The sequence below is a fragment of the Hippopotamus amphibius genome, chromosome 2 (genome assembly GCF_030028045.1).
Source record: "Hippopotamus amphibius kiboko isolate mHipAmp2 chromosome 2, mHipAmp2.hap2, whole genome shotgun sequence".
Classification (NCBI taxonomy): domain Eukaryota; kingdom Metazoa; phylum Chordata; class Mammalia; order Artiodactyla; family Hippopotamidae; genus Hippopotamus; species Hippopotamus amphibius.
This window is the reverse complement of record NC_080187.1, coordinates 179059904-179084202: the sequence shown is the minus strand read 5'-3', so window position 1 is coordinate 179084202 and position 24299 is coordinate 179059904. Positions and strand designations below refer to the sequence as shown.

General features: G+C 37.5%; 1 long non-coding RNA gene across 1 annotated transcript in view; it reads right to left on the bottom strand.

The window, feature by feature from the left end:
- Window positions 1-24299, bottom strand: part of LOC130845018 (uncharacterized) — a 114594-nt gene that overhangs the window by 60394 nt on the left and 29901 nt on the right. The window contains exon 2 of the long non-coding RNA XR_009051306.1: window positions 9716-9848. This is a non-coding gene — a long non-coding RNA (uncharacterized LOC130845018). The remainder of the gene's footprint in view (window positions 1-9715; window positions 9849-24299) is intronic.

Sequence of the window (24299 nt, the reverse complement as noted above, 5' to 3'; positions counted from 1 at the left end):
GGCTTTTCTTTCTTAATTAAATTTTTATCTTTTTCTTAGTGCCAACAAAATAATTTCCTTCTACAAGCCCTGCGATAGTCTGGTCACTGCAGGCCAGCTGGGCCAGCATAGAAACAAGCCTTATTCTAGGGCTGGCCGCACCTCCCACCACGGTGTCCTCCCCGTTCCTCACCAGTATCTCCATCCCTGCTCTGTGTACTCTCAGGGCCCCCAGAGAAGCAGTCAATGTACAGGGCCTGCCCCTACCTTGCCCAGTCCCACCCTCACCACCCACAGCTTCAACACTGCAGGTTGTGTTTTGTGCCTGGCAGATCTCAAACAGAGCTTTGATTGTCTTTGATTTTAAGGTGTTTACACTGCCAGAGGTCTAATTTCAAATATTTAAACTTTTTTTTGAGAAACAAATTGCAAAAATACCACATGTATAAATGTCCAGTATTAGAAAATGTCTCTTTTCTCAAAAATGTAACTTTAAATTTTATTAAAGTAACCAAATGTTCCTAAGTATTTCCAAATCTACCACGGCCTTTGTTTAAAGATCCAACTAAGATAGTTCGGGCTATCATGGAAAGGTCAGAAAGGCCCTTTCCAGGGGCTCAAGTTCCAGTGTCATGGCTCACTTGAAATGTCTATTCCCACGAAACCTTGGTGTTACTAGCTCAGCATCTCATTGTTTGAAACCAGCACCCTGTCTCCTTTGCTTCATTCTCTCAAACCACTACTCACATAAGAATGTTGTGAGTGACAGATTTTATTAGTTTAAGGAATTCATTCATTCATTTAACAAATATGTATTAAGCACGTACTACAGACTAGGCCCTGTTTGGGCCCTGGGGAACTCAGCAGCAAACAAAAGCTGCAAAGTTCTCTGTCCTCATGGGGCTTACATTCCAGAGGAAACATTCAGATAACAGACACAATAAGTAGGACATTATAGAGTGAGCCTGGTAATAATAAGTGCACAGAGACAAATAAAGCAAATAAAGGGGAAGCAGAGAGCTGGGAGGAAAGTTGACTTTTTTAAATAAAAGACTCAAGAAGGTTTCACTGAGAGGCTTTACACTGAGCAAAACTCAAAGGAAGTGTTGGAAAGAGCCACGTCCCTACCTGGGGGAAGGACGTCCCAGGCAGAGGGAGCAGCAAGCGCAGAGCCCCTGAAGGAAGAACAGCGGAGGCCAGTGTGGCTGCGGCTGCAGTGGGAATGAATTCCACGAAAGCCAAAATGTGATCAGAGGGATTGGAAGCTGATTGTGCAGGCCAGTAGGTCAGTATGACAACATTAGTTTTCACTCAGAGTGAACTGGGAAGCTGTCGCAGGCTTTGGAGTAGAGGAGTGATGCTGACTTACATTTTAGAAGGACCATCGGCTCCTGGATTGTGGAGAGACTAAAAGAGGCAAAGATGAAAGCTGGATGACGAATTTGGAAGTTAACTAGAATTACCCAGGTTAGAGAGGGTGCCTGGAACCACTGTACCAGCAGGGTGATGGTGAGTGTATGGATATATATTCAAGGTCTGCCAACAGGGTTTACTGACGAACCACATGTAGATGTAAAAGAATGAGAGGAAGAAAGGATGAAACCAAGGTTTTGGGCCTATGCAACTTCAAGGATGCAAATGTAATTTACTGAAATTGCAGAGGAGAGTAGTAATAATAACACAGTTCAGGAAAGAATGTCAAGTTGATTCTCCCTGGTTGTGTCCCTCCAGAGTCCCAGCTTCTGGCCTTGTTGCTGGGCTTCTCTCTCTCCAGATTCTTTTTCTCCGTCCTCTCTCTCAAGGTTCCAACTGCCAACACTGAGCTGCTAGACTAGAAATTCCAAGCTTCCTGCTTTTTATTATGTGCCGACGAACAATTCAGTTCTTTCCATGTGATGAAAAAACTGAAGGAATCAAGTTCTCAAATTGATTACAAGAAATGTCAGCATCTTAGCCCAAGCTTGCTGCAAGCCAAACAAAAGAATTCTCTCTTGGGAGAAACATTTATGGAAAAGAAGAAAAAGAAAAGAAAGGGGAGGATGCAAAGGAGGGAGAAGGAAGAAGAAGTTACAAGAAAGAAGACAAAGAGGAAGATAAATACGAGTCTGGCTGAAGACTGTCAGCTCAACGCTGTCTGTCAGCAGGTGGGCGGCTAACCAACCTTCCAGCCAACTTCCCATAACAGGCCTAGTACCTTTTAAACTAAGTAAGAACAGTTCTGTCCACGGCAGGATTTGGAACCATGTTCTTTCTCACTTGGTTCCCTTCTCTCTATCCATAACCAATAAACTCCAAGTTTTTTATAAGTGATAAGTGCTACCTTTTCACTACAATGCACAGAACGACAACCATTTCTTCATGTCTAGCCATAATTTCTTTCTTCTATTATGTTATGCTCTAAAGGAAAGGTTTTCGCTGACCACATTATGGTATCATTTCTACACATGTACTGTAATTGGCATCACTGCCCTCCAACCTTCTCTTTTGTGCACAGAGCTCCACTGGTTGTAGAATATAGAACAGGAATTTGGTCAAAGACATAATGAAAGTACCAGTGGCTCAGAAAACCAATCTTGCTGGCATCCTTTTACTTAGACTTTCTATTCAAGAGAATTCTAACATATATAAAAAGTAGGCATATTTGTACGATGAACTTCCATGTACTCGTCACCAAGCTTCAACAATTATCAACACTGGCTGATCGTATTCATCTATATCCACACACCTCTTCCTCTTGTATTATTTTGAAGTAAATCCTAGATATCCTATCATTTAATCTGCAAATTTTTCACTATGTATTTCTAAACTATAAGGTTAATTTTTTTACATATAAACTCAATACTATTGACACAATTTAAGAATTAACAATAGTTCCTTAATATCATTAAACTTCCAGTAAGAATTTAAATTTTCAACTGCCTCATGAATATCATTTTATTTTATAGTGAGTTTGTTTGAACTCGGATCCAAATAAGGTCTACATGGTGTGATTGATTGGTAAGTCTTTTAAGTGTTTTTTAATAGGTTCCCCTTTCTCTCTCTCTCTCTCTCATTCTCAGCTTGCAATTTGTTGGAGAAACCATTTGCGGTCCTGTAGAACTTCCCATGGTCTGGATATTATCACCCCTCCATGGTATAGTTTACCATATACTGCCTATTAATTAGTGGATAGATCTAGACACTACTGGCTTGTTTTAAAATCACATTTGCACTCTACTCTAGTACTGACTATTTCCATTATGAAATCTTACTATTTCTCACAAGTGTTTCATTTCTCTTTTATGTTTTTCAAATCTGGCAACATTCTTTTAAGGTAAGAAATATTTGATACTTTTATTCCAAAAAGGACTAACCACCTTAAATCAAACATTAAGAAAAAATTATTAGTTTAGAACAAAAAACTGATGAGAAATTTTGGCACAAAAGTTACATTCACATTGATAATAAAAATTGTCCCAAACCTGGTCTAAGGCAGAACCTTTTTACATGATATAATTCACAGCCTCCTCTGGGATGTAACAGGCATTGCTGTTAAAATGCTTGAGCAATTTTCTGATAGACCTAAATAAGATTAAGGACTTCTGGGAAGCCAGGGTTACCCACCCAGCTGACTGGCTAGCCTAATAATCTTTAACCAGACATTATTTTTTTCTTGTATTTGGTTTAACAATGATTAACCATTCACTTTTCTTATAAAAGCCCTAAAGGGAATCTTGAATCAGCACACTTAAAGGTCTCATCCCTTGTGGCTAGCCTGAAATAAAGTTGTGGCCCAGTCTTTTAATCCATTTGTCCAAGAAGTTGTTTTAACATCATTTAGGAGGAAACACTGTATTTTTTTTTACTACTTTGTATGGCTAAGAATTTTCATTGAAAGGTATTAAATGTATATACAAGTCTTTAAATTTATGGAAAATTCATTTCTTTGAAAGTTTTTTTTTTAATTGGGGTATACTTGCTTTACAATGTTGTGTTAGTTTCTGCTGTACAACGAAGTAAAAATCAGCTATATGTGTACATATATCCCCTCCCTCTGGGACCTCCCTCCTACTGCTCCCCTCCATCCCATCCATCTAGGTCACGACAGAGCACCAAGCTGAGCTTCCTAAACTACACAGAAAGTTCCCACAGCTATCCGTTTTACACATGGCAGTGCACATATGTCCAATCCCAGTCTCCCAATTCATCCCACCCCCCCCCCCGCCCCCTTTGTCCACATGTCGGTTCTCTACATCTTTGTCTCTATTCCTGCCCTGCAAATAGATTCATCTGTACCATTTTTCTACACTCCACATATATGCGTTAGTATACGATACTTGTTTTTCTCTTTCTGACTCACTTCACTCTGTATGACAGACCCTAGGTCCATCCACATCTCCACAAATGACCCAATTTCATTCTTTTTACGGCTGAGTAATATTCCATTGTATATATGCATCACATCCTCTTTATCCACTCATCTGTTAATGGACATTTAGGTTGCTTCCATGTCCTGACTACTGTAAACAGTGCTGCAATGAACATTGGGGTGCATGTGTCTTTTTGAATTATGGTTTTCTCATGGCATATGCCCACATGTGGGATTGCTGGGTCATATGGTAGTTCTATTTTTAGTTTTTTAAGGAACCTCCGTACTGTTCTCCATAGTGGCTGTGTCAATTTACATTACCACCAACAGTGCAGGAGGGTTCCCTTTCCTCCACACCCTCTCCAGCACTTATTGTTTGTAGATTTTTTGATGATGGCCATTCTGACCAGTGTGAGGTGATATCTCATTGTAGTTTTGATTTGCATTTCTCTAATAATTAGTGATGGGGGGAAGGATGGAGGGGAAGGGATAGTTAGGGAGTCTGGGATCAACATGGACACAATGCTATATTTAAAATGGATAACCAACAAGGACCTACTGTATAGCACAGGGAACTCTGCTCAATGTTATGCAGCAGGCTGGATGAGAGGGAAGTTTGGGAGAGAATGGATACACGTATATGTATGGCTGAGTCCCTTTTGCTGTGCACCTGAAACTATCACAACATTGTTAAATGGCTATACTCCAATATAAAATAAAAAGTTAAAAAAATAATGCTGTACACCTGAAATTTATATAGTAAAATTAACTAAAGAAATTTTTAAAAATAATAATATAATAATATTAATTAGTGATATTGAGCATCTTTTCATATGTCTCTTGGCCATCTGTATGTCTTTGTTGGACAAATGTCTATTTAGGTCTTCTGCCCATTTTTTGATTGGGTTGTTTGTTTTTTTGATATTGAGTTGCATGAGCTGTTTGTATATTTTGGAGATTAATCCCTTGTCAGTTGCTTTGTTTGCAAATACTTTCTCCCATTCTGAGGCTTGTCTTTTTATCTTGTTAATGGTTTCTTTGCTGTGCAAAAGCTTTTAAGTTTAATTAGGTCCCATTTGTTTATTTTGTCTGAGCACTTTAATTTGACTAACGGAAAGAAATTTATACTTTGGATAACATAATTCAAACTTAGCTGCTATCATGGAGTAAAAGATCTTCCTTCAGATTCTTTCTATGAGCAAATTGGTGCCTTGGATGTGGGTTCCAAGGGCCTTGAGAAAACATCTCTTGATAAGTGGAAACTGGTTTAACATCATGATTTAATTGTTATATCAAATGTATCATGGATAATCTATGGACACTAATGATTTAATAGGTGAAGGCTAAATTAGTAAGAAGTGAACTTTACAACTGCATTTTTAAAAAAAAATTAACTCAATGGAAAGTAAAGATGAATGCTTGCATAAAATTTTAAACAATCATAAGTAAAAATTGGATGAAAATATACTAAAAGGATAGGTTGTGTATACAAACATGTCTTTTAGAAAATTATTTTTTATCATGTCTGTACAATAATTTTTTTGACATTCTCTGGAAACTCTTTTAGTAACCAAGGAAAAATATACAAGCTTCCAAGTGTCTATATTACAATGGAGTTGAGCCCATGCTCCTATGCCTTTCAGAATGCTGGACTGTGTCAAATGGCTCAGGATGGCTCAGATTAGACCTGCAGACCTCACGGTCTGAGCAGGGCCACCAAGGGTAGGTTGGGCCTCACCTGATCCTCAAGGGTTGACCAGCTAGAAGTCTGCATACAGGATTTATGCTGATATGCAAAACAGCTGGCCCATTCTGGGAGCCAGCCCAGGTAATTTATACTGGCTTATCTGCTTTCATCAGCCCTGAGTCTACACCAAAAGAGACCAGAACTCTTGTATTAAGGAAATGACTCTAGGGGCAACAGGGAATAGTAACTATTTCACAGAATTTTTAGAAGGATTAAAAGCAATGATGTATATAAAGTACTTATCACAATGTTCAGTGGACAGAGGAGGTACTTAATATTTATTATTTTAATACATTAAATTATTGACAAATGTATTAAATATTAATGAACATAATAAATTAATAATATTTATTAGATCCTTTTCTTTCCCAAAGTTGAGCGATCCATATGTGCTCGGGGTCAGGGATTATCAATGAAGAAAGTATGATGTAACCAAAATAATTGCATCTGCATAGTGCTTTATTATCTACAAAAAGCTTTAACATGCATTATTGCACTTGAACCTCAGCTCACCCACAACCACCCAAAGTGCTCTGTGAGATAGGAATAAGAACGTTCAGTTCATGGATCCCTGGGAACCTGGAGAAGGATGAGATGTCACAGCCACACTTCGAGCGGAGATCTGACTCTGCAGGTTCTGACGCTCAGGTATGTCACACCACAGTCCAGGCCTCCCTCCACATCGCACAGTCACAAGATTCCAATGAGGGTGACTGAGTACAGTGACTCCCAGGACACCAGATTTCCAGTGCTAAACCCAGGAGAGTCCCAGGCAAACCAAGATGAGTCAGTCACCCTAATTCCAAGTGAAATGATCACCAAATTCCATAGACCAAGAGTGCAAAAAATATTTGCCGTCAGAGCCGTAGGAAACATGCTGCTTAGCACACATTGTAGAACTCCAAGGTTACATGGTGTGAGAACTTTACATGTTGCTTGGTCTGGGAAGACAGCTTCTCAAAGCTCTCAGCTCTCCAAGGGAGGCCGGGAGAGGCTACAAAACATTTCTCACCAGGGTCCCTGTCAAAGGGTCAGCACGGGTGCTAACCTCCCTCCATGGTTTAACTGCACTCTTCCTAAGGCTTGGCAGGTGTGTCTCAGAAAGAACTGCGGGATCACCCAGCTCAGGCGTCCCCTCACAGAAGCAGATGTCTGCAGGAGGGCCAAGCAGCCCTGCTATAGCTCCTTTAGAACAGCCGTCATGAGGGAATTCTGTCACAATGTAAAGGAGAGGGCACCAACTCCAAACCTCTCCTTTCAGAGAAATCTAAAACTTCCACTTGACACAGAATTTTACAATTTTATGCATTGAAAAAAAAGTGGCCTCCTTTGCTTTCCGTGCTGTCCCCGACCCCCATTTCAGAGCCTATATCTGGAGCTCATAGTACATTTCTCTGCCCCTTTTGGATCTGGTCTATATAAATTCACTACATTATCTCCAGAAGAAATGCTGAATTGTAAAGCTGCACAAGCTCAGAAGAGGCTATATCTAAGTGGATCTCCTGCCACTCACCTCAGCAACAACTCAGTTCCTATCCAGAGAATCTGCTTTTCTCTCCCAAGATGAAAAGACCCTGTTTTCAAATTCTCCGTAAGTGGGGGGGGAGGGGGAGGGGGAGAGGAGTTTGGTTTGTGATTTGCTATCCACTGCTGAAAGGAACACAACTAAAAAGGGCATCAAAGTCAAATGCAGTTTTGTCCAATGTAGCTACCCGGGGAGCAACTTCCACAAGATGCCAGAGGCTAAGGAGCTATGAGAGAAATCTGCAAGCCAAAGACCCAGGGAGACCCTAAGGCCATAGGGAAACTTCTACCTGCCACGTTATTTGACTGCTTTAGAAAAATAGCTATTCACAGAGGGAAAATGTCTATAGAAGCTTCTAAGAGACTTCAACGACATATGCTACTCACCACAGTGAAACCCTCTTATGGTATAAAAAGGCAGCCTCAGCTGAGGATCAACTGCTCGCTGTGCCAGGGCTTCAGCGCCAGCCCTCCAGAGGCACTTTCCACCCTCCCCAACCTTCTCTGTCCCTGGAAGACGGACTTCTGTTCTCTTTATCATCCCAGTTCCTTTCCCATCTGCCTTCTGGCTGGATTCAGATAATAGAAGGCACTTGCAAGATATGGGTTGGAGATGTGATGATGGGAGGAGAAGGGGGTAGAGTAAGGTCAAAGGTCTTTCCTTGCATAACCAAGGGTTGGTAGTGGCTTCTTTCCAGAAGTCCACAGCCTCCACCATTCTACAGCTAGAGCCCTCTCTCAGAGTTCTGGTAGCTTTTCCTTCCTCTGCCCCTACAAGCCTATCACTGGTGAAGATTCCTAGCTTTTGCGAGCCCTAGGGATATTTCACCATCCTTTTTTGGTTTTCCTTAAACCTGCCTACACCCTTATAAAGAGCCTCTTTGTTAAACTCCCCTAAGCCCCTTTGAATGTGCTTCTGTTTATTGTTGGGTCTGTGACTGACACCCTCAGCATATCAAGGATGGTGCTAGTCTACATGAGGCAATGCAGTAAAGTACAAAAGGCAACAGCAAGTGAAAAGACAACAGAGAGGTAAGCTAGGACTACTTTCCTCCTTTCACCTATCAGCCAAGGAATGCATACGCTGAAGGGAGAGTTTGGTAATAAACAAGGGCTGTAGGGAAACCTTTTGAGACTTTGTCCCAGGATCCTAAGTTCCTGGTCTTAATGACCTCTGAATGAAATGATCCAGAGGAGCTTTTCTGAGTACAGTTAAAAGGGTCTTGCATAAATCATCATTTTGCTGATCCCGAAAAAGCTGGTTAACTCTCTCTTTTTCCAATAGAGCAGCACATCTGGGTTTCCCTTACTATCTTAAACAAAACTGAGTGGGACAGCCAGACAAAACTGAGAAGGCTGAAGCCATCTGGGAAAAATGGAGACTTTCAGGGTCTGGGAAGTCAGAGATCCACACAGGAGGTCATCATGACGAAAGGATGACTATTTTAAGAAATGAGATGTGGGTCTAGGAAGTGGGGCTGAAACAAAACATCAGCCCAAAGGAGAAAGGACGGGGAAGACACAGTGTAGTCTCTTGAGGACTAGAGAGCAGGTGTCTATCCAGGCAGGCACAGAACAGACAGTTAGTAAAGATCCTCAGTAGAGGCAATGTGTGGGACCAGTGAGGGCACACTGTCAGCAGCTGATATCATTTCCCCACAGGGCACCCAGCCCACAGAAAATAGCTAAAGCTCATCCTAGTAGAGCCAACAAAGAGGACCAACTCAGAGATGGTGGGGGCTCCTCAATGATCCCATGTTAAAGCTCACATTAGATCCCCATTCCTGAACAAGGGAAGCCCATAGCTGTGGGTGAGAAGCCCACTTCCAGAGCCAGAGGAATACAAATAAAGCAAACACGGCAACTAAACTGATGTGCCGCAAGTAAAGCTGGTGCTGAAATGCACGCTTCTACCTGCCCAGATAAAAGGCCACAGGAAAGAAGATTTCTTTCAGCAGAGTCTTCACAAAAAGGAAAGTATTTTTATCTTCCTGTCAGCATTTGTTTAAGTAAAACTACATAAGCCCAATATTTCTCCAAATATGACATATCAAAGAGCAAAGAAAAAGAATGAATCCCTTCTAGAAATTTGACCAAGTATTTTCTATGCAACTTACAGGTGCGAAATCCAGGTTCTGAGTTCGTATCTTCCTCCTCACGTCAATTAGCTCTCTTCACCGCCCAAAACTGGCGATCAAATCCAGTTAGGATGGTGGGTCAGCAGGCAGCTGAAGTTGATGCAGCGAGCGGCTGAAGAAAATACACAGAAACCCGTTATGTGGCGCATAGTTAACAGGTCAGAAGCATTTACTAACTGAAGACAGAAGATAATATAGGCTCCTAAATAAGACATGCATTTTAATCATGTTGAGAAGGAAGAGCAAGAGCAAGAAACCTGAAGGATCTCACTCCTTAAAATGAAAGGAAATTTGGGAATTTCATTTTTCTCAGAAGTCTGACCTTGACCATCACAGCTACATCATTGTGAGGAGCTGAAACCTAACATAGCCACATATTATACACTGGCTTCGTAGTCACACAAAGACGGTACCTCTGTTGACCAAAAAACAATTCTTTTCTCATATTACATGAAAGATTCTCTTTCTTGGAATTCTGAATTCAAACATATATATTTTAAATATATTTTATACATAATATATAAACATATGAGGGAGAGTCAAAAATTATCTGCACTCTGACTGTAGAATTTATTTTAATTAACTTTTAGAAAAGATAAATACAACATTTTTGACATAATCTCCTTGCTTTTCAATACACTTTGTCCACTGTCCAAACAAGCTTTCGTATTCCCTCATTAAAAAATGTTTTAGGCTGAGCTGTCAGCCACGAATGCACTGCTGTCTTCACTTCATCAGAAGTGAATCTTCGTCCTCGTAGGGCTGCTTTCAGGGGACCAAGCAGGTCAAAGTCCAATGTAGCAAGATCAGCACTATAGGGAGGATGCTTTAACACCTCAAAACGAAGTAATCCATGACAGACTTAGGTTTTGAAAAGTCTGTGAGAGATGGGTACCAAAACAACCCACAGAAGAGCATAAACAGAAGCGTTTGGATATCTGCAAGCAAAATTTGGACCGATACTCTAAGAAAGGTAAAAGTTTCTTAAAGAGAATCACTACTGGTGACAAGACATGGATTCACTATGAGCCTGAACGTAAACAGCAGGGTATGGAATGGAAACATCCTCAACTGCCGACCAAGAAAAAGTTCAAAAGTCAACCATCAGCTGGAAAATTGATGCTTACAGTTTTCAGGGATTCTCAAGGGCCAGTATTGGAACATTATCAGGAAAAAGGTTCAACAATCAACAGTGCTCATTACAGTGAGATGCTTATTGAAGAGCTGAAGCCTAAACTTCGGATTAAACGCAGAGGACTGCTATCCAAGGGCGTTGTGATTTTGCATGACAATGTATGTCCGTACACTTCTGCCCACACTGTCAACACTCTGCAAAAACTTTGTTTTGAGGTGTTAAAGCATCCTCCCTATAGTCCTGACCTTGCTACACTGGACTTTCACCTATTTGGTCCCCTGAAAGCAGCCCTACGAGGACGAAGATTCACTTCTGATGAAGTGAAGACAGCAGTGCCTTCATGGCTCACAGCTCAGCCTAAAACATTTTTTAATGAGGGACTATGAAAGCTTGCTTAGACAATGGACAAAGTGTATTGAAAAGCAAGGAGATTATGTCAAAAATGTTGTATTTATCTTTTCTAAAAGTTAATTAAAATAAATTCTACAGTCAGAGTGTGGATAATTTTGACTCACCCTCATATATCACATAAATGAATTTATGTCTACATAGCTATACATACACTTATAACATATAAAATGAATGCCTATATGTCTATACTAATTATATTCAGCCATTCATTGAAGAGTAATTGGCCATCATGTTCAAAGCCCTGTGTTTGATGCTGGGAATGCAGAGATGAATGTCTTCTCTATCACAATTTGGTTGGAGAAGCTGACTGATATAATACACCAAATTAAAGTCTAAGATAATAAGTGCTAATGGAGAACAATATAATTAATAATTAGGTACAGTGTCCATGTAGTACCATATACATACATTTATTAAAGTTCATAACACATTAGTCAAGACATGTGCCCTCGTAGTCTCTCCCCCAGCCTCTCAAAGAAAAAGTTGGACTACAATACCTATCATAGTGCTCAACAAGTGTTTGGTGTTTTAATAACAATTAAGTAGGTAATGCTATGAAAGTTCTCTGAAAAATATAAACTGTGACACAAACAGCTGTCATTGTTTATTCAACAGAGGTGAAAATAGACAAACCCATTTAAAATAAACCCATTAAAAGATAAAAGAGGGACAACTCTTTCTTTTTTTACTCAATGGCACTGAGAAAAAGGTAAGTCATATATTAAAATGTCCAGGCAAAATGAATAATAATGGACCAAAGTCTACAGAGACCTGAGGTTAGATTTTAAATGATCGCTCCCTTTGAAATCCAACTTCATACTCAAGAAAATTGTGAAATTTTCATTACCCTAATAATTGTGTTATGATTTTAAAAATTAATCACTACATTCCAGCTTGCTTAATATTTCCACAGCGGAAATAAATGACAATACAGGTTTTACCGAGAATTTCCATTGTTGAACACAGCAGGAAAGTTGGTGGCACCTAAGCTCTGACAATAAGAAACCAATTTGGGTTAGATTGATAGGAAAATGAAACTGCTGCAGTGTATCAGAATCTGGTAAAGTGCTTTTAAATCTTAGCCTTCGTGATTTATTGAAAAGAAAGAAGTTACTTATTAGGAAGGAAGAAGTAAAGAAGAAGAGAGTATCGAGAGGAGTTGATGATGATGAAAGATGGAAGAAATGATTGTGAAACTAGCCAATTCCTTCCTTCAATTTTTGCACCTGTGTTTTATTGTACTTACGAGGGAGAACACAAAAGCTGGATTTCTTTTATTTTTTCTCTTTTTTAAGCATGGGGGAAAATGGATAAGAGAAGGAGTGATGGTAAGATAGAAATAAGAAGGGAGAGTTGTGAGTAAAAATAGAAGAATTGGTAAAGACAAGCAAAGACAAGACAGAAACCTGAGAACTCAAACAAAACAAGGGTAAAAGTAAGAAAACTGGCCAGGAAAGAGACAGAATCAGTTTCTTTGTGTAAACTATTTTTGCCCCTCAAAATGGTGAAAAACCAAGTACTGTGGTAAAGGTTTAATATTTTTTTTCTTTTTCTAATGTGTTAACACTCATTATCCTACTTCTTGTTCTAGAATGTTAAACACTAACCACCATTATCCCCTCCTTCCTACTCCATCCTTTGATATTTTTAACTGTTTTCTTTAGGCAAGAATTTCAATATCCATATAACCTAAAGTTTGGAGCAACTGGGCTGGGATTACTTTTTCCAGAACAAGAACACCCATTCTGTGTGGTGAGACAGATTATCAAAACATCCAAAGATTTTAGAAATGGTCTACTTATAGGCATTATCCCTAAGGCTGGGATAAATATATCCATAGGTTACAGAGCCTTTGTAAGAATGAAACGAGTTAACGTTTATAAAGGCACGAGCAGTGGCTAGGCAACTGCAGGAGCTCAATAGTTAAATTTTGAATTTGATTCAGTTTAAAATAAGGATTTGTGCTTGAATTATTTCAATAACTGAAGTACCAAAAACTTAAATTTTCCTTAACAGGGGGAGATGCTTATTTTTACTACCTTCTTCTTCTTTAGCACCTTTGAGATGTAAAATCCACAAGCTAAAAACTACTCCTATAGAGGTGCTCAAAAAAGGAGTGATGGGAACTTTACCCTAAGGAAAACCTAGTCCAAGATTTCCTCCTTTTTCAAAGGAAAATCTGCCCTTGCACTCATTTTCTGACATCATGACCTTATAATCTTTCCTGTCAAGAAATAATCTCCAACCTTATATTTTGTAACATTCTTTTAAACAGCACAGGCATAATGGTATCTCTCCAACTTTCTCCCAGTTTTCCTCTAAGTGGATAGATAGCGTAGGTAGATGCTTACACATCTAGCTGTCTTGCTAGAGCAGTACTGTAAAAATAAATTCACGATGGCAATTTCCTCAAAGGAAAGGGTAAAAAATGTGCCAAGTTATTTAACTTTAAAAGTGACTTTAAGACAGGAAATCAGGAGCTGGTTTGTGGGAAATTCAGGGAATGCTGAGGACTGTGGTGAAGGCACAGATCCTGCACCACCACAAACTTAGTGGGGTTGACCCCTGCAAGGAAAAGCTTGTAAGCCCTTTGTAGAACAATATCTTACTTTCAGGCCTCTGACTGTCGGTCCACCATTCTGGTTAATATCATCCAGGGAATCCTTGCCTGACAGAATGTAATTTAGGATCTATTAAATATGATTACTTGGCCTTGAAAATGATGGATATTGGACAGAATTATAGAATCACTTTACAAAAGAAAGGTCTCTTTTACATCCTTTCTTGTGGAGCCTAAAATGAAGCCTGGGGAAATCCCTCAGTGGGGTTGTGGCATTTATAGGTTAGGTTTATGAAAAAGGGAATTGATATTCATATTAAAAACTGTAAAAATTGAGCAAGGTGAAGATAGTGAGCATGCAGACAGCTGTGACGTGTGTCTGAAGGGTGAGTGGCATGTTGCCCAACTGATTTACTTGCTTTAATTATATTAGTGATGTGAAAGGCGACATGATTCGAAACAAGCTCTTTGGGTTTTTCATTCAAATACTAGCCCCCAGTGATTACTTTTTATGGTCCTCCCAATTTCCAATTACTTAAATGTTCATAGTTGAAATACTTTAGAGTTCATTGCTGGGTTTGCTTTGGAGGTGGCCTATGCTTGAGTTTTCTTTTAATTACATTTTGTTCTTGGCTATAAAAGTAATATATGGTCACCGAAAAAATTACAAAACATAAAAAATTGCAAAAAAAGAAATTAAAATCACTAATAATTCTGCCACTCAGAGATTACCATTAACATTTTGCTGTATACCTACCAGACATTTCTTTTATACATACATATATATCTGTATTATTTTTATTACTTGATATAATGTTATATATACTATTTTCTAAAATTTTAACTCCCATATTTTTAAATATTATTCTGAGATATTTAGTGGTTATAAACTATTCATTGTATGTACGTACCATTAATTTTTTTTCGTATCATTAATTTTTAAACTGATGTGCAACCGAGGAGAATTTAGAATATGTATTTATATTTCTCAACCATAATCAGATAACTCTTTGCACATATCCCCAGTTATTTCAGGAAATCATTATGTCCAAAAGTTTTCAAAATATTCAGCCTTTTTACTACCTGTGGCTGAACTGCAAATTTCTCCTGTCATTCAAAGTCTACATTACAGTATTTTTTTTTTTACCACTTCTTCTGACTGTTAATCTTACAAGGACCAAAACAATGCAAGTAGCAGACAGAACTGAAATTACCACCATTGCACTTCTGGTTGGCAGTGAATTCTGTGTTAGGGCTAAAGTGGGAGCAGTATTAGAATTCTAAATTATCTCAAAAAACAAGGAAGCAGGGATGCAAAGTTGTTGTTTATTGGGTAGAGTTTCAATCTCGCAAGATGAAAGAGTTCTGCACGTGGATGATGGTGATGGTTGCACAACAATATGAATGTACTTAATACAACGGAACTCTACACTGAAAAATGGTTAAAAGAATAAATTTTGTTACATGTATTTTATCACAAAAAAAAAACAGGGGAAAAATGAGGAAGCAAATGGGGAAAAAAATTTCTACCACTGTGTTGCAGAGGAACAGATTTGGAAAAAAGAAATAAGCTCCCCGTATTCCATGGTGTTTTCCTGATGTTATGGAAGAAGAAGCCATAATCATAACAAACATTTATATGGTACTTTACAGTTTACAAGTGCTTTTACACATGTAATTTCACTGCCACCACAGCCTTGTGAAATACTTGATTATCCTCATTTTGTATATGAAAACTCTGAGACTCATGTAAAATAACTGCCCAAGATGGTATGGCTTGCAAAGAATAGAGGCCATACATCATTCCAGGGCCCCAATTCCTTGCCCAAACTGTCTCGTATGAAACATACTACCAAGGTGGCAGTGAAGCTCTTGAGCAGGCAAAACCACCAAGTGTTTTCACTTGACAAGTCAAATGTTTCATATATTAACTGAAAAGGGCAAATATTTAAATTGCACTTAAAGAAAAGATTTAGCTTAGGAAAACAACTTATTTTTGTAACAGCTTTAGAAAGTTTAATAAAAAACGAATTTTACTAATATCAATAATAATACTCTACTATTTGTTTCCTTAGTTTGTGTTTTTTGCACTTTCAAATATTTACTTAATTTCTAAAAGTTTCCCTCTATAATATATTTATCATCCTAAAGAGGGAAACATGCAAAGTGACCAGTTATCAGTGTGGCCAGGCAAGGTTGTAGAGAGGAAAACTGAGTAGTTTACAACAGTTTAGCCCCTCTTCACTACCTCTTATCTTGTTAAAATACAAAGAGAACAGTTACATATTTCCAAATTAAATATTAGCATAAATACAGATTTTTTTAATGTAGATTTTCCCCTTGTTCCTCAAGTTTTCCTTGTCTATTTTTGGATGTAGGAACTGATCAAAGATTAAAAATTGTTATTGGCTTATTTATATTCAATATTATATTGATTTCTCCAACTTTTCAATATCTCTTAGAGTTTTGTGTTGGATGATTTCCAAATAATTTAATCTGACATGCAGATGTTTTTGGTAAACAGAAATCTGGTCTGTGAGATTTATTTTGTCTGCTAGCCCATTTATCTTTGGAATTACAAGCATTATAGATATTATAAACATTTCTTGTCCTCATATATTAACTAACCATATGCATTCAATACCCATTATTATGGACCTGCTACATGCTCAGTACTGCAAAAATGAAGACACAGTCCCATGGAACTCATACCAAATTAACAGAGAAACTTGCACATACACAAATCATTAGAATGAAATGGAATAAGTGCAATACTAGAACTATGTGCACATACTCTGGGGTCATAAAAGTATTATTTTTGCCTCTGTGAGTAAGCAAAAGCTTCACAGAAGAAGAATCATCTGAGTTGGAACCAGAAGGATGAAAAGGTTTTCATAAGGAAAGAGGTGGGAAGGTTTATACACATATATTACTTTGTCCTTTGCCTAATAATTAGGCATTTTTCTTCAATTAATAGTCTGGAGCCAAACAATATTGGATGCTCTGACTGTAAAATTAAAAAATCTTTAGGTTTCATAGCCAGTTCAGCATTCTTTTGTACAGTTTGCATTCTCTTTAAATTCACTAAACTGTCTATCACCTCTCCACTGTGCCTGCCATTGATTAAGCAGATTGATAACAATTTATTGTTGATCAATAAATATTAAGCTTAATCATTAATTTCTTGATTCATTTACCACTGTACTGGTAGTGTTAGAATGTTCGGCTCCAGGTAACGCCATTCACATGAACGTTGTCTATGGGGGCAAGGCAGTCTTCTGCACATCTGTCTGATCTAAGGCATTTATCTCCATCTTCCTTGTATACAATTCTATTTTGACTACTGCATTTTCCTTTCCAGAGGAACTATACTTACAGTAGAATTTTAAGAAAACAAAAATTGCTGCCTATTATTTATGCTGGCCACTTTTCTAGCTAATTTGGTTAAACAGAATTTCTAGAACACTAGTAATGACTTACTAAGATACTGTATCATCATCTGTCCTAATCTCTTATTAGTATTGATGTAACATGGATCACTGGACAATGTAATCATGTAATCTCCATTGTGTAGTTGATATTGATGGTTTCTGGTCAATTGATATACACCTGATTTATTCAGAAATCACATCAGCTTTGAGATTCCTGATCAACTATACTGAGTATTCTCTTTTAACTATTAATTGAATTTTGAAAAGGAATTTGATGTATCTCTAACCTCTTTTTGAAGGTTAGTCAGGTCATAAATGGTCTATTGTCTAGAATCTTGAATGGCATCTACCTTACTTGTTCTTTGCTAATAAAGATTTCAGGTTATTTTAACCTATAGCTGGGTTTTTTTACATATCTGAAACAAATGGATAATAGACCAATACGTAGATGCTTCCTCTGTACAACCTTACTTCATTTTACAAAGTTTTATTTTAAGTCTTCTCTATACCATTTTGTTTAACTTTGTTATATCTGCCTGGCAAGGGCTTTAAACAATAGTATTTTCCCTGATTCAGATTTTTACCCATCAGAGGCCATGGACTTTTTCTAAGAAAAAGAAATTCCTTGGAATGGAGTGAACAGAGTGGTTTAAACATTCAATATCTGCTTATAAGAATGAGTTCTGTAGGACTTTTCATCTCTACGATTCTGTGTGTATATGGCAGAGTGGAAACAACAAATTGTACTTGTATGAATGTTATCTGTATTAGGTCAAGGAGAAAAACATCAATTCATCCTGAATCAGATCAAATAGAACAGCCCAAAGAATTCTGACAGAGGTGAAAACTTGGTCAATTACTTGAATTGAGAATTATAATTTTCAGTGTTAAGACATCATTGAAATACTTTGCTATGCAGCACATCAGCACTGAGGTGTCTGTGTAGAGCCACAAGTAATCAGCCCACTGTAATATCTCTGTGTGGGGTCTCTCACACAGTGACCTGTCCCCTGCAGAAACAGGAGGTCAAGAAACCAGTGATTCTTCCACGAGTACAGACACTGAAAAACAGATTTTTCTGTCAATGGATCAGCCTCTTTCCAATTTTTGTAGGAGAATTTCTCTGCAGGTTATTTAGGAACAAATCAAGCACTTGGTCAATGAAAAATCAAATCAGTTAATTATTTTTAAGTCAATAAAGGAGTGGCTTTTTTCCTGCAGGAAAATATGTCTCTTTTCTTGTAATTTAAATGCAGTTGCATGGAGTTGCCCAGAGCGTTTCATTAGCAATGCATACAGTAATGTTTTAACACTACAGGGCCAATAACCCACCTAATAAAATCTTGTTCTCTTTCTAAGCAAATCTGGGAATGAACAATAAAAATAATAATTTCTAAAAAAAACAAAAAACAAAAAACTACGGACATCAGGGTGATGATTAGCTCATAGCCATAGCTTCTTCCATACCTCTCAGTAAATGCCAAATCTCACCTCAGTAGCTTTTTCTTTTCTAATGTTGAACGGACTTATACTAAATCTCTTATCTAATAATAACAAAAGCTAACTCTTTTTGAGCAATCAATATATATTGTCCCAAACACAGAAGTATATTGTCTCATTTAATCCTCACTACAACTTTATGAGGCAAGTACTAGTAAAAGTCCATTTTACACATGAGTATATTTACATTGAGGTACAAAGTAGCTGAGTGACAGCTTGAGGTTGCACAACCAAAAAGTAGTAGAAATAAAAAGTTAACAACAACAACAACAACAACAACAAAAAGTAGTAGAGAGTGTATTAAAAGTCAGATTGTCTGAGAGATGACTGATACTCAGCAAGGAAAAAAAATGCTACTCTTATAAAACAATAAGAAAATTAAACTGTTTTCCGTCTGTCATATGAGGATCATAATGGAATTTTTCCTAAAAGATTATTTTAGAAAGCAGGAGATGCACCATAAAATTATACATGCTAAATTTGGGAGAAAAAATTCCCCCAGGCAGTGACCTTTATTACGAAGATTGGATTTGGAAGCCAATTTTTATAGCTCAGTTAAAAACTGCTAAACCCAGGCACTTATATAATAGAAATGCTGACATGACCTTAATTCTAGAGGTGCAAAGGGTATAATTGAATTTAAGAACAATGTATCTCCTCCATTAAGTCATTAAATAGATCATAATAATCTGACACATTTGGTAAGTACTACATGAAAGTGGTTAACAACGGTATGCAAATAAAAGGAGCTTGCACTATTAGCTACTGTATTTTGCTTGTGTTTGCCAAATACTATGTTAAATTACAATACAGTCATTTAAAAAATATTATGGCAATATATTTTAAATGTTCCTGAACATGATGCCAACATTGAGAGGGGAAATGTTAGAAATATACAGGATATTGCCAAGTGCATGTGTAATTTAGATAGGTTATATTTACTGTTTGTAGAATTAAACAATCAGAAATACATTCTTTTGACCCAAACTTCCAGAATTGCCCCAGTGGTGTGGTGCACCTGGTTCAAGAGCATATATAAGGGTGCCAACTAAATGCCAAAATCAGAACATTCCTTCACACAGATGTATATTTGGCATTGTTGAGAAAAATCCAGATGTTTGGCATCATGCAACTAAATGCATAAATCCAAGTGAAATCATAAATTAAACACATATTCAGGGAATTTAATCAATGTAGACAACCAGTTGGGCTCATTCTAGCTCAGACAAAACAAAGTCAAAACCCCTCTGTTCTTTCTTAAAGGCAGGTCTAGCGACCTGGATTTTCAATTTATATTGTTGAAAATCTTCATTTAATCTGATTGTTTCTTGGACCTATAATAAAGTGTACTAATCCTTTCAGTGCAACAGAGAATCCAGTAGTGCAAAACGTAATTCCAACAATTATTTTTACCAGATCTTCTGTTGTTTTATTTCCTTACATAAATGCTAATATAGCAAATAAGAATTAATAAGAATATATCTAATAGATTTTCCAGGTAACAGTTGGTCATAATAACTGAAAATATTTTCAAAGGTCTTATTTTAGGTTTATATACAGACAGTCGATAAATTTTGAAGTAGTTTCTTATGCAGCGATAGATAACTGATACAATCAGCATCAGACAATATTTTATAGCAAAATAATACTAATACCCTGGTTATTTCCAAATATTAATGATCCTTGAATTTACGTACATTTAATATTTTTAATGCACCATCACAGACTTGGCTTGTGTGACAGGTAAGACAAATATGATTATCCCATTTTAAAGATGAGAAAATTGAGACACAGAAAAATAAAATTACACAGCCAGCTACTGAGGAAAGGAGTGAGGGTAAGACAGATTAAAGAGTAGAATCTAGTCCTACTCTCTAAATCCATATCAATTTCTAATAATCCTTATGATCTTAACTGGCTTCATTGTGATTTTGACTTCAAGATTAAAAATATCAGCAGTCTGGTACCCCAGCTAATGTGGCAAGTTCTATCTTCACCACTAGGAAAACTAGAGTATCACTGACTCCAATAAATCCACTAAAACAAAAAATGAGAAGATCCAAAAAAAAAAAAACCTACACATAATTTAGCTGTTGTTGCTTCTGTTATTGAATGTCTTTGGATTCCATAGCGTTTACCCTTCCTTCAGAAGAAAAAGGAGCAGGAGGAAAATTCACTTCTCTTACTTTGGTGTCAATCTTGGGACTACTTAATAAACCAATTAAAGATTCAGAATGTACCAATCTTTACACTGAGATAACCACTGAGCAATCAATGATAATTAAAAAAATCAATTGGTCTTCTGTAGTAATTAAATTTGTCCACTTAGATATAATTGATATTGTTCACAACTAATTATCCAAGTAAAGGCTCTGAGGGACTTTTAGAGACTAAAGGATTGAGCCAAAGATTCTTCCTAATTTGAAATTGGACTGAATGCCCTGTTTTCTCAAAAACTGATTAAGTCTTCCCTAGAAACACAGTATTGAACAAACTCAAATAAGTCAGGAAATCAGTATTTCATTAGGAGCAGTTTAGCATACTCTCCAGTGCTCTCTGTGTGACCATGGGCTAATCACTTACCCCCTGTGTTTTAGTGCTCTCATCCATAAAACCAAGATAACAGTATCTACCTCATGGAGTTTTAAGCATTAAATTATGAGTAGTAAACTGTTTATGACAGTAAGCACTGTGTTAACAGCATTATTAATATTATCTCTTGGAACTTTTTTTTAGAAAGAATGGTAAGATAGTCACCAAGCACAAATTTATTCCATTGTTTTATTCTCACTTGCACCTAATTCCTGTAGGCATTTTACATTCAACGGTTACTACTGCCCTTTCCTACATAACAAGATTCAGTTGTTCTTCTTGGGATAAAAGATGGCTAAAATAGGGAAATGGGAAGTTCACACTGGCTGTGTGGCATATCTGATTACAAGTGATTAAGCCAATCCTCCCTTCCCTCTCATAAGCAATTCATTTCTCAGCACCAGAGGGGAGGAATAATAATAAAACACAGGATGATCTTATCACTGATGCTTAGCATTTGTATATTCACTTAAAAAGGTGGCAGAGCAATTTACCGCAGCCCTCAGGCGGCCTAAATGACATGTTAGCAAGTTATACAGATATGCTACTACCTATTTATTCTGATATTCAGTGCAAAAATGTCAAGGAGATTCCTACTTAAGTACACTAAATTACTGACTCCCGCAGCTGGTAAGTACACTGAGAAGCTATTAGTTTTTGAACCTAATAAGAATCTACCAGATAAGAATCTATGGCCCGTATAGATGCAAACCTTTCCAAATTCTAGAAAAAGCTATTTAACTATCTTCTACATTATGATCCTCACTCTTCCAGGAAATTCTTTTCAAGATATTCTGACTGCATCTCAGGTACATGTGCATTTGTTCTATCATTTGATGGAGTGAAAACAGCTGGTGAGCCTTCTGACCCATGCAGCATTTCCTTGAATTCTCTCCTTCATCCCAGACCTTATTTCCCAGTACCAGCAAGACAGCTTTATCTGAACGTCATCCACTAATCCTATAAACTGTCTTCTCATGTGAGATCAAATTTAAAATATCCTGTGCACTTTGATTCTGAAAATGCAGGAAGCATGACTTGAGTTTTGCAGTCCAGATATGCCTTCCCCAACCTTCTGAAATACCCATCAGCCAAATAAGGGTTAAGGAAAAAGAATAGCCCCAAGGTCAGACCCTTCTCTACTGTTACTGCCAACAGTGGGTTAAACTATCTAGCCCAGGATCAGAACTTGGGCCAGAAGTCCAGCAACAACAGATCCTAACAGCACAGTTCATGGCACTCTGTAGCTCCTAAGTAACAAGCAGATGTATGAGTGAAATATAATAAAAAGTTCTTGGGTTTCTAAATATATTTCTTAATTAAGAATTTCTGGCATTAAACAATTGGAAACAACCTGATGTTTCATGTAAGGAAAAACCAGATTTTGATTTTTGAAGATATTAAGAAGGATTTATAAAGCATCAGTTTCAAAATGGCAGACTGAGCACATATATCTATCACCATTTCTTTCCAATGTCATTAAAATTCCTATTTATTAATATACATTGTGCTAGAAAACAAGAAAAGGATCCAGTATTAGACTACAAAGTTTCAAGAACTATTAGAGGAAAAAGTAGGACAAATAGAGCAAACAAAATAGGGACATCTATAGCCCAAATCACCAAAAGGTAAGACAAATCCTCTCCTAAGAAGCCCTGAAGCCCAGGCCCAATTTGGGAATCAAGATTAAGCCTTGAGACACTAATCAAGGCCATTAATTTACAAACTTCATCCAGAACAACAGCGCAAATTGGATTTCTCCTTTTCCTATTTCCCCACTTTCAGCCAAGCAAAAGATATAAAGCTAGAATCTTGTTTTTATTCAAAAAGAAAACCCCAAACTTTTAAGAGTTCATTATAGCTTTCAAAAACTAGAAAGATAATTCAGGCAACAAAAAATATTTTTAAAAATTCTAATTAGAAGATAATAATGTAAGTCTATACATGTGATAAAATTGCATAGAGCTACAGACACACACACACACACACACACATACACATATCTGGTGAAACCTGGGTAAACTATGGATTGCACTGATGCCAATTTCTTGGTTTTGATATTGAAGGGGATCAGAATACACCACCTCAAAATATGCCATTTTGGCATATTGATTATTTTGAGCTGAAGGCACTTGAGAAACAGCAGATGCAGGAAGGGCACTCTGACTTCCCCTTTTCTGCCTAAAAGCAAGTTATAAATTTTCCCATGAGAAAGGTGCCCTCCCTATACGAGGAAGATAAGAACATTCTATCACCAGAGATGAGGAACTGACCTGCACAAACAAACCTACTAAGTAACTCTTATCTTCCACTGGTTCCCCCCATATATTTCCTAGTCACTCTCCCATAATTTACCCCCCCCCCCAGAAGCTTAATCCTCTTTCCCTTTGTCTTGTCACTTTTTCACAGGTTTCTCATTATTTGTGAAAATGATACGTAAGTGCTCAGGTATATCCCTTCTTTGAGTTTTCATTTCTTTTCTTTTCATTGAATCTATTAAACAAGAATAGCCTGCTATGAAAAAAAAGAGTAATAGAAAATAATAACACAGAGTACTAGGAAGTGTGCTAGGAAATCAGAAACGTAACTTTTGAAATTTAAAAATTCAACAAGTTTTAGCTCTCGCCTTTTGAGATGGCCCACACTCTGTCTCTGGAGTGTGTTTCTCTCTAAATAAATCCACTTCTTACCTATCACTTTGTCTCTCACTGAATTCTTTCTGCAATAAGACATCAAGAACCTAAGTTTCATTAAGTCCTTAAATCAGGTGTGTGATCTCTGTTAAATGACCATGGGTTTTGGCCCGGTTCAAGTCCTGGCTGCGTAGGTTCAAGCCCCAATCTGAGGTGTGTGGTTTCAGCTGGTGAACCACAAAGGGACAGTGATAAGCCAGACCAACTGCCACTCTTTGTGGACACCATTGGGGACACCTTC